The sequence below is a fragment of the Hyposmocoma kahamanoa genome, unplaced genomic scaffold (genome assembly GCF_003589595.1).
Source record: "Hyposmocoma kahamanoa isolate Upper Pololo Valley unplaced genomic scaffold, ASM358959v1 93, whole genome shotgun sequence".
Lineage (NCBI taxonomy): Eukaryota > Metazoa > Arthropoda > Insecta > Lepidoptera > Cosmopterigidae > Hyposmocoma > Hyposmocoma kahamanoa.
Genome location: NW_020654810.1, coordinates 10,773,233 through 10,785,810, shown reverse-complemented (window position 1 = coordinate 10,785,810; position 12,578 = coordinate 10,773,233). Strand labels below are relative to the sequence as shown.

Sequence of the window (12,578 nt, the reverse complement as noted above, 5' to 3'; positions counted from 1 at the left end):
AATGTTAAAATAAAACTATGTGCGTTGTCTACCTAATTATACAAATTAATATTAAAATGACGGTCATAGCAAATACAACTTAAGTAGAGGGGGGAGAGCGGGGCTGAACGTTCCGATTTTCGAATAAGTTGAAGTTTTATACTGAAAATGAAGTATTTGATTTTCAACATGTGGAAATATTAAACAAATTTTTATCGCTTTTTGTAATAGTATTGTCACTTCTACTAATATTTCAATAGTCTTTTTCATAGAGGCAAATTTTTGACAAATTTCGGAGCGGAACATTCTGCCCCGCTTTGGGGCGCGTTGTTTCGCTTTTAAGGCAAATTGTTCCGCCTAAATTATTTCAGGATAACAAAGATTTTCTTAAATAAAACCACCTTTTTTATAATTGTATGTATGTAATGTTTATATTATGCACTAACTTAAAAAAAACTATATTCTTATTCATCAGTAATATTATTCATAGCTCATTTCTTCATCTGAATCACAGTTGAGACACACATAAGTGACTCTATCATCTTGTCTAAATGTTTGACATGAGCCCCTTTGTAGTTTCGCATCCTTAAAACAAAGAAAAATGGTCATAAAAATTTTAAGTATGATTGCAGATCAATTGGGGAAGTTGTTCCTAGGAACAACCAGCCCCTGGAGGAAGGAACTTATAGCCCCAAATTACGTTTTTATACGAAGACTGACATACTGGCAAAGTAATAGAATCAATGAAAAAAATACTCAAACAATAAGATTACTTACTAATGTCACTACAATTTGGAAAAGTTACGTATGAATCGACCCATAATAAATAAAGACAGACCAAAGAATTTAAACAAGAAAAAATGTACTTACGTGATGTTTTGACATCTCCACGCACATAGCCACACTTCCGTCGTCTCTGGAGTAACTGAAATGGCTGCCGGCAATGCGCATCACCTGACGCTTTAACGACATATTTCACATGTATTGCTATATATTATTCTTGCAAAGTTATTGATGTGAGAACAACTTACCCTGGGAACTACCAGCCCCGGTCGCCCCTACAGTTTCGTTGTAATTTCTATACAGACAGACAAATTTCCTAAAGTACCGACATCGCTGAAACTTTACCAAAAAAACCTGTCGTAAATTCTTTGTTGATTCGAGGTACTTTCATGTCTTTATATGTGTGTTTTTAAAATTATTAATTAAAACCATTAACATTTTGTATGCTTCACAATATGATGGAACATAATTTATGTAACATTGTTTGGTACTGAAAGTAAAACACAATAATATACGATGTGCTCTAATACCTATGTACTACAAAACAAAATTTACAATAGATAGCACAGACTCTAAGTGATAATTAAATATACAATACGTTGCATGTTTTACAATTAAAGCTTCAACTTTAAATTATCAAACACTGTGAGCAATGTACTATCATTTACTAGTCTTTACTCGTGTTACCTTAGGATCTTCCCTAAATTCTTTGCAACATCAAAGTATTTGCCGTTTTTTAATTGTCCAGCATGAACATCAAAGTGCAAAACAATTGCCTATATATCTCAGCAGTTCCTAATATTTGTAAACAAAAATGTTAACAAGATGACAGCTCGGCACTTTGCCAACTCTAATTTCTGGGAAATACCTATTTAAAGCTACTTAAAGGCTCTCTTCTTTGTATTATTTTATGTGTTGTTAGGTCTCCGGTCGTATTCTAAATTGTCATAAATGTTTAAATCTGGTTTGTTCTTACTGGAGCAACGACTTAAGAATAAGGCTGAGAATTCAAAGATCAAAATGCTAATAGGTAACCGTTAACTAAATGTTTTTGTAATTTAGGATTGATTGAAGACATTATCTTATGAAGTAAGTAACCTGGAAAAATCCTTCAAATATTTTTTTACCCTTTTACTACTAACATCATAAACAACAACTTTTGTTCCAACACCTTTAATAATTTATGATTTTACTTCGTAGAAAAATAAGTATATTTAAATAGATCACGCTAAACAATGATAACTTTGTGGAAAACGCTAGAGAACTTGTGGGGGGTACGCAAGTTCAAAGATGCAAATGTTTGAACTTACTAATATAGATCTAAAATGTGTCCGATTACAACATAAACTTAAAATTTTATTTTGGTACATTTATTATGTTTTGTTAAAAGTTATGGAACAAAAGTTATTGTTTATGATGTTAGTAATATTATGCTCCTGTAAGGTTGTTAGAATTTAACAAATAATCCTATAATTACCTCTTATTGCAAACTTGCATAGTTTAGAATTTCGATGACGCACCGTTTACGCTCAGCGGTGTGATACGTGTGAATTGCTCCAAACACGCAAAACGTACTGCAATATGATTGTACGGTCATGGCCTAAAATTTTCCATTCAATACTACTTATACCGATATATGTATATAAGACTAATAATATGTACATAATATTTTCATTTACATTGTAACTAATATAGCCCCATTTTATATTTGGTACTCTATTCTAAATAAAGTTGATCATCCATTTGAATTTTCATTATTTGTTTAGAAGTCCAAAAACTGATCATGCAGATAAGTACGTAAAGAACATGCAATAAGAGGTTGTGCAGCGCTCTTGCATCAAGGATCCATTGCGTTGTGACCTAATAACATCGCTCGGCATAATACTCACTTGATGTTCGCGCGGATTCAGCCTTACATAAGCACGTGTACCCGTTTTTCACAGCTGCATGAGCACGCTCGAAGAAACTCCTCATAAACCAGATTTCAACACTTCAACACTTATCTCCATTGCGACACACCACAAGAAAACACCTACACAACCAAATTCTGTGGTCAGTGTTAACACGGCCCGCTTTCGCTTGATGTGCAAACACAGCCTTTCCAATCTTGATTTTAACACTTGCTATAACTAATAAACTTTGCAGTAGACAAGTCCGAAACGGGTGCGTGGTCCAGGGATGGAAAACATTTCACTTTAAATGTCGAAGAGTTTACTTGCTCAAGCGCATACGAGGCGCGAAAAACGGGCGGGCGGTGACGCGCGGCGCTGCAACACCATTGAGAGCGGAGTGCGGACTGCGGAGTGGTCTGCGTGAGTGATGGCGCGCCTCGAGACGGCGTTCGTCGCTCCGGAGAGGTAGAGGTGGAGGCGTTGTAGCCGCGATCTTGCGAATCTCGCCATCAAAACATTTACGCAGCCAGCTCCGGCGCCCTAGAAACGGCCGCGGCCGGCCGGTGACCGGCGCACTCGCCTGCATAACTCACTTTCGCTGTCAGACGTCCCGTTTTCATAATTAGCTTTTCCCTTTAAAGTCGTTTTAAATAACACACAGGTGAACAATATGTAATCTATCTAGCCATGGCAAAAACTCATGTACATTTCTCCAAATGAAATAGACAATTCATGACTGAATCTTATGTTGTTCCTTCTTTCAATTATATAATACAATCAAACACGTCTACCAGCTTATTTACCTAATTTGTTAAAAATCTAGTTGAGTTGCAATTAAGTTACATCTCTTAAAATTAAAATGCTAAAATGTCATACCTAAGGCGATTGATAAAAATAAAGCCGGCGTTCATCTAAGGTACGGCTTGAACCCGTTTAAATATCGTACGTAACATCATTATTTACGCATACGCCACATTAGTTACTAGACCAATAAATCAGTACGTAGTGTGCAAGCACTACTATTCTGTGTATATACGTGGTTTTGCATGCACATTGCGTGTTTTGTGACGTATTCTCTGCAGGAGTTTATGTTACCAGGGTTCAAGAAAATCGTCATTGATAATAATTATAATATTTTTATTTATAGAGTTAATTGGAACAACAAAATGCTACCGCTAGCAATGTCGTGCCATGTGTTTGTATCAGAGACGTATCCAAACGTGTCAAATGTGAAAGTCTCAAACCAAAACGTTTTCCTAAAGATTTTTATTAGAAGAGTGTTACAAGTAGTAAGTAAGAAATAATCTTTAAAATATAGTGATTCTTTATAATATGCATTTTCAAAAAATTTTGTGTTAGTTATTTTGTGATGTTCAAATAATAAAACAATTTATTGTTAGTAAAATGTATTTTTTTTAACTAATATTTTAGTATTTTAATTTTTAGCTCAAAATTAAAAAGAAAAATACTATAAATACACCAGCCCGTTACACCAAGTACCAAGTACCAAGTACTATAAATAAGCATGGAAAATTATCGGATAATTATCAAATCATCAAAGAAAACAAATATCTTGATAATTTCAAAACCCTAGTTATAATATTGCTGTAACCAGGGTTTCGAAAAACCCTGATTACAGCCCTAAACCCTGGGTGATCGTTAATAGGTCATATTTCATCGTTTTCATTGAATGTATCTCTGAACTTGGTGATTTGGAAATATGGATGTTACCATTTAACTATTACAAAAGTAGTTTATATCGAATGTTCGAAAACAGAAAGTTTTCGCAATCTAAAACAAACAACCGTGACTATGGCACCTGTAAAGAGGCTGAAACGTTAATTTATTTGAAAAAACAAAAATATACGGGATTTAGATCTGAAAACAATACTTTAATTTCCAATAGATGTAGTATGTTAAATTGTTTGTTACAACTGACATTTAAATCGAGACATTTTACAATTATTTCTTAAAAATACACTACAAACCTAGTACAAGTATCTTAAGAATATCCACTTTTTATTGATTTGAAAAAGTCGATTGAATAAGCTTAATTGATAATTAATTACATTTGCGTCAAGTTTTTTCCAAATTCTAGTTGACAGATTTCATTAAATGGTCATGATCTCCCGATAACACATCTACTGTTCTTCATTATTTAGCAGTCAAGGATCACAGTCAAACTTTTGTTTTATTTATTTAAACCTATATTTACAGTGATAAACTAACGTTTAGACGTTATGTGAATTAATTTATATCCATTATAAACGTCTAATTTGTAGTAAATATAATATGTTTATATCGACTTCGTAATTTTTCGAATAATTTTAGACAGTTTTGATTCAATATTCAGGATATAAATAAGTTGCAACATCGTGTTGTATAATGAATGTGATATTTTCCATCAAGCAAACAATTTTTAGTGTATTAGGTCCATGTTATTGTAACGGACTACTGTCTAATGACATAATATAATATAATGATATAATTATCAGTAAAACCTAATACTTCAATGTTAGGTTTTATTCATGCGATAAGGAAGTCATGATAAAGTTATTTTAAAATATATGTCCCAGTCAAACATTGGAATTTAATAAATATTGTACTTATAACTTAAAATATTCAAACAAAAAGTGTTGCACATTTTTTCTCGAATCATAGTTACTTTCTTTTTAGTATTTTAGACATTATTAGTATTCTACGAAATCATTATTACTTCAATTATTCATTCATTAGGTACATCTGTTAAAAATTATGTCAAAATTATAACAACTTTATATGTTCTAAGAATACTGAGACTACACAAATCAATACACAGATAATCGTTGACAGAAATGTTTTAGAAACTTCAAATTTTGGACGAATTCTAATAATTATAATTTAATAACTCTTTAATCTGGTAAAAGGCCACTTTAAATATTAACCTTACATCCGAAAGTTAAGGCAAACTTTTAATGGATCACTTAAGTACCTTATGATGCCCTAATACCAATTAAATAAATAAGTCAGATTATTCAACAACACAAAGTGACCGAAAACGTGAGGCGCAATATAAGTTTCTGGAATGAATAAGGAAAAAATAGCGTAAATGGTCAGAAATTAATTAATTGTTTCTCAAAATATTCTCCGTTAGCGTTAATGCACTTTTTCATACGAATGAACCAATTTTGAAAACATTTACGCCACTCCTCCGTAACAATCGCTGAAACATATTTTTCATACTCTTCGACAGCCTCTTCAGGTGATGAAAATCGTTGTCCGTTGATTCTTAATTTTTGGAAATAAATAAAAGTCACACGGTGCCAGGTCGGGACTGCACGCGGGGTGGCTTATAAGGTCAACATTGTTCACCTTCAAAAATTCATTTGTCTGTCTGGCCGTGTGAGAACTGGCAGTATCGTGGTGCAAGATGATACGGCGTTTACGGTTATTTTTACGAAGTTTGCCAATAACTTCCGGCAAACAGATGGTCGTGTACCAATCACTATTCACGGTACAACGATTCTCCAAAGCAACAGTAGCCACGTATCCAGTTTTATTAAAAAAATAAGCAATCATCTGCTTAGAGGCACTTTGCACGCGCGCCACTTTGGTTGGTTTCGGCTCATCTCACAAGACCCATACGCTCGATTGCTACTTTGTTTTGGGATCGTAACTATAAATCCATGTTTCGTCACCTGTTACTATATCCCACACCAAATTTGACGCCCCTTCGTTTAATCTCGTAAGCATGGCCATTGCACGACGTGACGCGATCCGTTTTTGAGCCTCAGTCAAGGGATCCTCCGAGAACACAGCTTTTCACACCCAAATGTTTGTGTAGTATTGACTGTATTTGACTCATGCCTATGCCTAAAGATGCCCGAATCTCATGGTATGTCACATGCCTGTCCGTTTTGATCATACGGTGCATCCTATGAAAATTGAAGTCATAGATTCAAGCCTTCAACCTCTCAGTTGAAAGGCAACGTTACTCTCATTAGGTTATCAACACTCTCAGAAATGTATATAGTCAAATAATATATACATTTAAATGATATACCTGCACTAAGCCAACTCCGTAAAATTCCGAACGGTTCCGAGGTTTCTAAATTCCAAAAACTAGTTATTTATCTAGTTATAAAAAACCCCACAAAAAACGTCGAAGAACTTAAAGTAACATTTTTTCTGTGATGATAAGAAAATTATGGATAGGCACTTAGTGTTTTTATCTAGAAGGTACCCTTGTGTCGATCATACTTTGACAATTACTTTTGTTACCTCGTTTATTTCGTTAAAAGTTCTCATTGTTTTCAGATGATACAGTAGCGGGGACGGTTCTACATTTAAAATCAATTTACATAAGGCTGCGATCACCGCTCTGGGTCGTGGTTGGTTCAGCAAGTATCCATTGCCCTTCAGCGAGGCATTGCTGCTAATATAATGGGAACTTTTGGGCTCAAAAAAAAAAAAAAAAATCTCGCCCCGTATTTTTTTTTAGTTAGATTAGTTTTTTAGGTTAAAAATCTCTTAATTTAGTACCTATTGACGAAGCCCAGTGTCAGCACTTCGTCTAGTTAAAGTTCAGACTTTAACTAGAAATATTAATGTAACATTTGCATTAAGAGAGGAGTAATATGTATGTATGAAAAGTTTAACTATTATTATTTATAAAAAAATATAATCACAATATTCGCAATAAGTTTTATATTAGTTATATATGAAGAAAGAAAAAATCTTGTAAAAACGACTGATATACTCGTATATAAATATAGCGATACATATAGTTAGAAATGAATTACCATTATGCCAAGACGCTATAGACAGATTGCGTAGAATATTATAGAAGGTAGTCTTTGAGGTTGACCCCACGCTCAGTTATACTCTTACGATTTTCATCTCTATTACTCTTGTGATAAGATACAGAACTGTTCAATATTTCAAGTGTGAAATTAAGTGTGCTGTCGATCAATGTGTAAACAATTAATTTTGTCAGTTGTAATTATAGACGGAAAGAGCTCTAACTAATTACGAAACGAGGAGTTCAAAATTACATAACTAAGTCTAGTCACTATATAGTTAAGATAATGAACGATCGCTGACTTCATAGTTTCTAATATGTTAATATTCTTTTAAGGCCAATGCTATTATATGTATTACGTGTATAACATTAAAATACAGTAGCTTTAACGTTGACGTGAGCGAGATCAGTTAAAAATACTCAAGGTTCAGCGAGAACGATCTATGTTTTTGTTCATAAATAAGGAATAAGTTTTAAGCATTACGATAATAACAAAATATAAAAATAGTGGTATTTGAGGATTGTATTGAACTTATTTTGGAAATTCTACAATGCCATGCTCCGGCCCGTAGGGAAGTGCATTCAGCATGAAAACATTTATATACGTTAATTGAAAGTAACTTTTTTAAGTTTGTTCTAAACACAATGCCTATATTATCTCTACTCTTCGTGACTAGCTCCAAGTGCAGGGGTAATCATGCCATTAAGCAAAATGTTACCGATTTAACCTCAGTTTCAAATCAATTGCAATTGGAAAATTCGCTTCTAGGTCATCATAACAATAGAATCGAGTCACGGGGACTGCTTAGGAATCTAATTATCATTCTGTTTTTATATAAAAATCAAAATCATACATGCGAAGAAACGAGTATCCCCATTTTCATAAAACTTTTTACTTTTATATAATGTTATAAATATTCTTCTTATCGTATCAATGGCATGCATACTATAGTGATTGCCACAGTGGTGAAAGGATTTTGCCAACCGGCGTAAGTACCTACCTACTTATTCGCCTATTGTTGCCTAAAATTATTGATTGGTTATAACTTTAATGTTTTTGCATTGTTATAAATACTTTCTAGGTATTTTCATAATTCGATTTTTCAGGAACCTTCCAGATCATTTATATATTCTTTCGATACATCTTTATCTAACACGTAGTCTATAATTTCGTAATAAGATTTTTCAATTAAAATACTTTTAATGTAAGTTTTAAACTTACGAATTGGTAGTCTTAATATATGCTCCGGTTCCCCATAAAAAAATCGTTTACCTTAGTTAAACGAAAATGTGATACCATGAGTTTGGACTTACTTCTAAGGTTAATATTATGGAAATCTTCTTTCTTAACCTACGAGCATACAAAATATTTGAGTAAATGTACTGTGATGCCACAGTCATGATACCAGTCTCCTTAAACTTTTCTCTGAGAGAAATCTAGAACCTAAACGGTATACAGAACGAATCGCTCGTTTTTGCAACACAAATATGGTTTATATATCTGCCGCTTTACCTCACAAGAGAATCTCGTAGGACATTATACTAAGGAAGTAACTAAAGTAAACGAGTCTAGCAGTAGCAACATCGGTAAGCTCATGTATTCTACGGACTGCGTATGCAGCAGAGCATAATCGGCTGGCCAAGGATGATATATGTGGATACCATTGGAGTTTACTATCTAAGGTCACTCCCAAAAAGACAGCTTTATTAACAAGATCTAATTTTTCTCCGTTTATTTCTATGATTGGGCGAGTCGATTTTACATTAGGTAACTCAAATTTAACACACTTTGTCTTTTTGGCATTGAGCAATATATTGTTAATATGAAACCCATAAACTACTTTGAAAGGGTATCATTAATTACATAACATTAATTGTCATAGTATTTAACGTCATGTTTGTCTGTTTTAAAAATCAAGGATGTGTCGTCAGCAAACAATACTATTTCGCAAAGGTCCTTAACTAAGAATGGTAGTTGAAAGAAAAGTATCGTCCTAGTAGGAATTATCTGACCACATTTAATTTCTTCATGAGAAAAATACTACGAATACTTGGCTTTACCAAAACTGATTACATAACACCTTAAAAATATTACATTTTACAAGTGTTCATTATCTATTGAAATAGACGTCGTTCTAATCATAACCTAACCTCAGGACAGTGTACTAAAAACACCGACATCAAAAGTCGTTCATCCCTTAGTTTACCACACTCATAGGTCGAATATTTTCTTCAAATTATAATGGGCTCACTTCAGAGGTACCCTCTTTCCAACAAAATAAGAATTATCAAAATCGAACAAATGGCGCAGTTATCACGTAATATACATACAAAAAACATACAGTTGAATTGAGAACCTCCTCTTTTTTTGAAGTCGGTTAAAAATGTAGAGTCCTTATTACGAGAAATAAGTAGGTAGATAATAGAATCAATACGTAGGGTTGGTTAGTAGTTGTAAGCAAAACACACTGTGTCAAATAATAAAAATTGTCTGAAACTGTGATGGCGTGTAGCGCTCACATTCTTAAGCGGATAAGGCCGTGGCAAAGGGCATGGATGCACGCGACATTCGACCTTGCTCTTGTGATGGAAGGATTTTGATTGGTTTGCTTAATTGGACAGAGAAGAATCTCTTTGAGTTTCGTAATTTTTTCTCATCATCAGACTAGACTAATGTCGTCTAGTCAAGAGTTTAAAATTGATAAGACATTCTTAACACAATTGATTTAGAGTGCCTTAAGTTTAGTGCAAGTGGACGTAATATTGATACAGTCCTGATTTTGTATACCTATACTTTGCTAGCTAATTACTACTCATTTTCTGTACAATCTTCCGTACGTACTAGTGTGATACGACTCAGGAGTATATTATTTTTTATTGAGGGACTAAAACGAGCAGCGATTTTAGAGAAACTGTAGGTTTATTTACTTTCATGAATTATTATAATGTCATATTATAAGTATCTTTTTTTTTGTTTTTGTAATTATTTTTAAGTGTTGTTTTAATTGTAAGTAATTAGATTATTTCACTAATAGAACTATTTACCTTTTGGCATCAAGTAGAGCAAGTACTGACTGTTTGAGTTTGTCTAGGTTACTCGAAGTAAATAAAAAAAACTAGGCACTTTTTGCTCCTTATGGATTTGATGATGCACTTTACACAAGCTACTAAGGCTATATTGACTTGCCGTTTAGCGCATGAGAAGTGAAAAGTATATTAGATAATGACGCAACTGACAAGATAAAAACATTGAACTAAATTGTCTATTTGTGGGAAGAGTTCTATATACGGAATAGCACACCAAGGTCTACAGATTAACGTAGGTATCTTGATTTATACATGTATATGGTAATTCGTACCTAAATCCTTTTCGGATTTCTATTTCCGACACAGTGAGATAATGTCATTTATACAAAGTTCTTAAGCCTGCGGTGTTAGTGCCCGGACAAACTATACGCAACGAAGCCGACTCGGATTTATAGTTGAGTAGCTCCATTGACCTACCAAGTCAATGAGTAGCTCCAACTAAAGCTCGATTAGAATAAATTTAGATTCCGTCTGAGGTCTGAATAAGACTTTACAGGCGCATTGTATTCCAGCTTCACCACAACAGAAAATTTTAAATTTTACAAAATTCCATAGCCATAATTTAGTTGTTCTATTCGCAAAAACGTGGGCCTTGTTATTAAACGTGCTTGTTTACATTTTGTTTAGCTTTATTCTGGTGGTAAAAACTAGATTTAGTCGATAGTTAGACAGGTGTTTTACTCTGGAATGACAGTATTTCAGTGTCACGGCGGCTGCGTTTCATCTCGGCATGATCTTTTTTTGAAAAATCTTATATATTCATGTAGATGCTTTACCACAAAAAAGCCACATTTTATTAAAAAGGGTGACAGAAATTTTATAAAAATCCCAGTAAAAGTACTAGATCAGTGTCCCTGACGTACCGAAAATTACTTTCTCAGAGCAAAAGAATTACACCTGAAACGTGGTAGCTTGCATATATGTGAATGTGACCAATATTCTAGAAAGGGTCATCTGCAGACTCTACAGAGCGATCACCATTACTTTCATTAACGTAAAGTACAGAACTGCAAGATGCTGACATATACAGATTTTTTTTTTAATGGGACAATACGGGGAAATCCTTTTTATTCATTTTGTATAAAAACATTTTATGAAATTTGACCAACTACAACAGTCCCAATTTTTTCGGCCCATACAATGAAATGACCCCTCCAAGAAACTGAATCGATCAACAAAAAAAAAAGAAAAGTTGTTAAATTTTATTAATTTTTATGGACAGCTCACGCTTAACCAAAAAAATTACTATGCCAAAACAGTTCACAAAAACCAAAATGTATGGTTCCTAAGACAGTTTCCTTGTATCTTCTATGATTTCGGATTACCCCATACTGTACCATTTATAAATTGATAATTTTTAATCCCTGTCAATATCGCTTTTGAAGAGGCAGTCTACAAATGATTTCTTGTTTATTTCACGCTCTTCTGGGCTAATCAGCCGTAGAATCTAATTAGGCTGGACACACGTCGTAGTTGCGATTCCCACCTAACAAGCGAACTTTCGTGAAACAAGCTTGACTACTACTACAGACTAATCATGAATTTAGTAGGTAGTCGGAGTCTGAGTATAAGAGAACTCTTCGAGAGAGAGACAACTTTTCCTGTATAGTTGGGTACGTTTCTACAGGTCTTGTTACAACAGTAAACGTAAGGAAAACCGCATTTTGTTTGGACAAAACCGTATAAAATATCAAAATAAGGTATTTTTAAATACACTACTCAACAAAGTGGAACAAGTCTACATATATATTATATTTTTCAATATTTTTTTTGTGAAAAAGTGAAAATCACTGAAATTTATAAACGTAAATAAAAACTCAATGCCTCAAAATTTAAGAAATTAAAACAATAAAGGAAAAACGTTTTGAAATTAGTAGGGAAAAACCTCGCAGCACTTCTGATCGATTTAGAAAACAAGAATGATAATTCTTAAGACCTTAGAAAATGTTAAAAATAAAAAATAAAATAGTAAAAATATCTATAATGTATGTTATTGTATTTTTATGGTTTTCCGGAGCAAGTTTTTTTCAAAACATATTAATAAAGGACTTAATTAT

At 33.4% G+C, this 12,578-nt stretch overlaps 1 protein-coding gene across 2 annotated transcripts in view; it reads right to left on the bottom strand.

Moving 5' to 3' along the window:
• LOC113237643 (sn1-specific diacylglycerol lipase beta) overlaps window positions 1-3,063 on the bottom strand; it is a 98,846-nt gene extending 95,783 nt beyond the window's left edge. For both annotated transcript variants that reach the window (XM_026474251.1, XM_026474253.1), the window contains exon 1: window positions 2,652-3,063. The gene's annotated coding sequence lies outside the window, so the exon portion shown is untranslated. The remainder of the gene's footprint in view (window positions 1-2,651) is intronic.
• Between the last annotated feature and the right edge of the window lie 9,515 nt (window positions 3,064-12,578).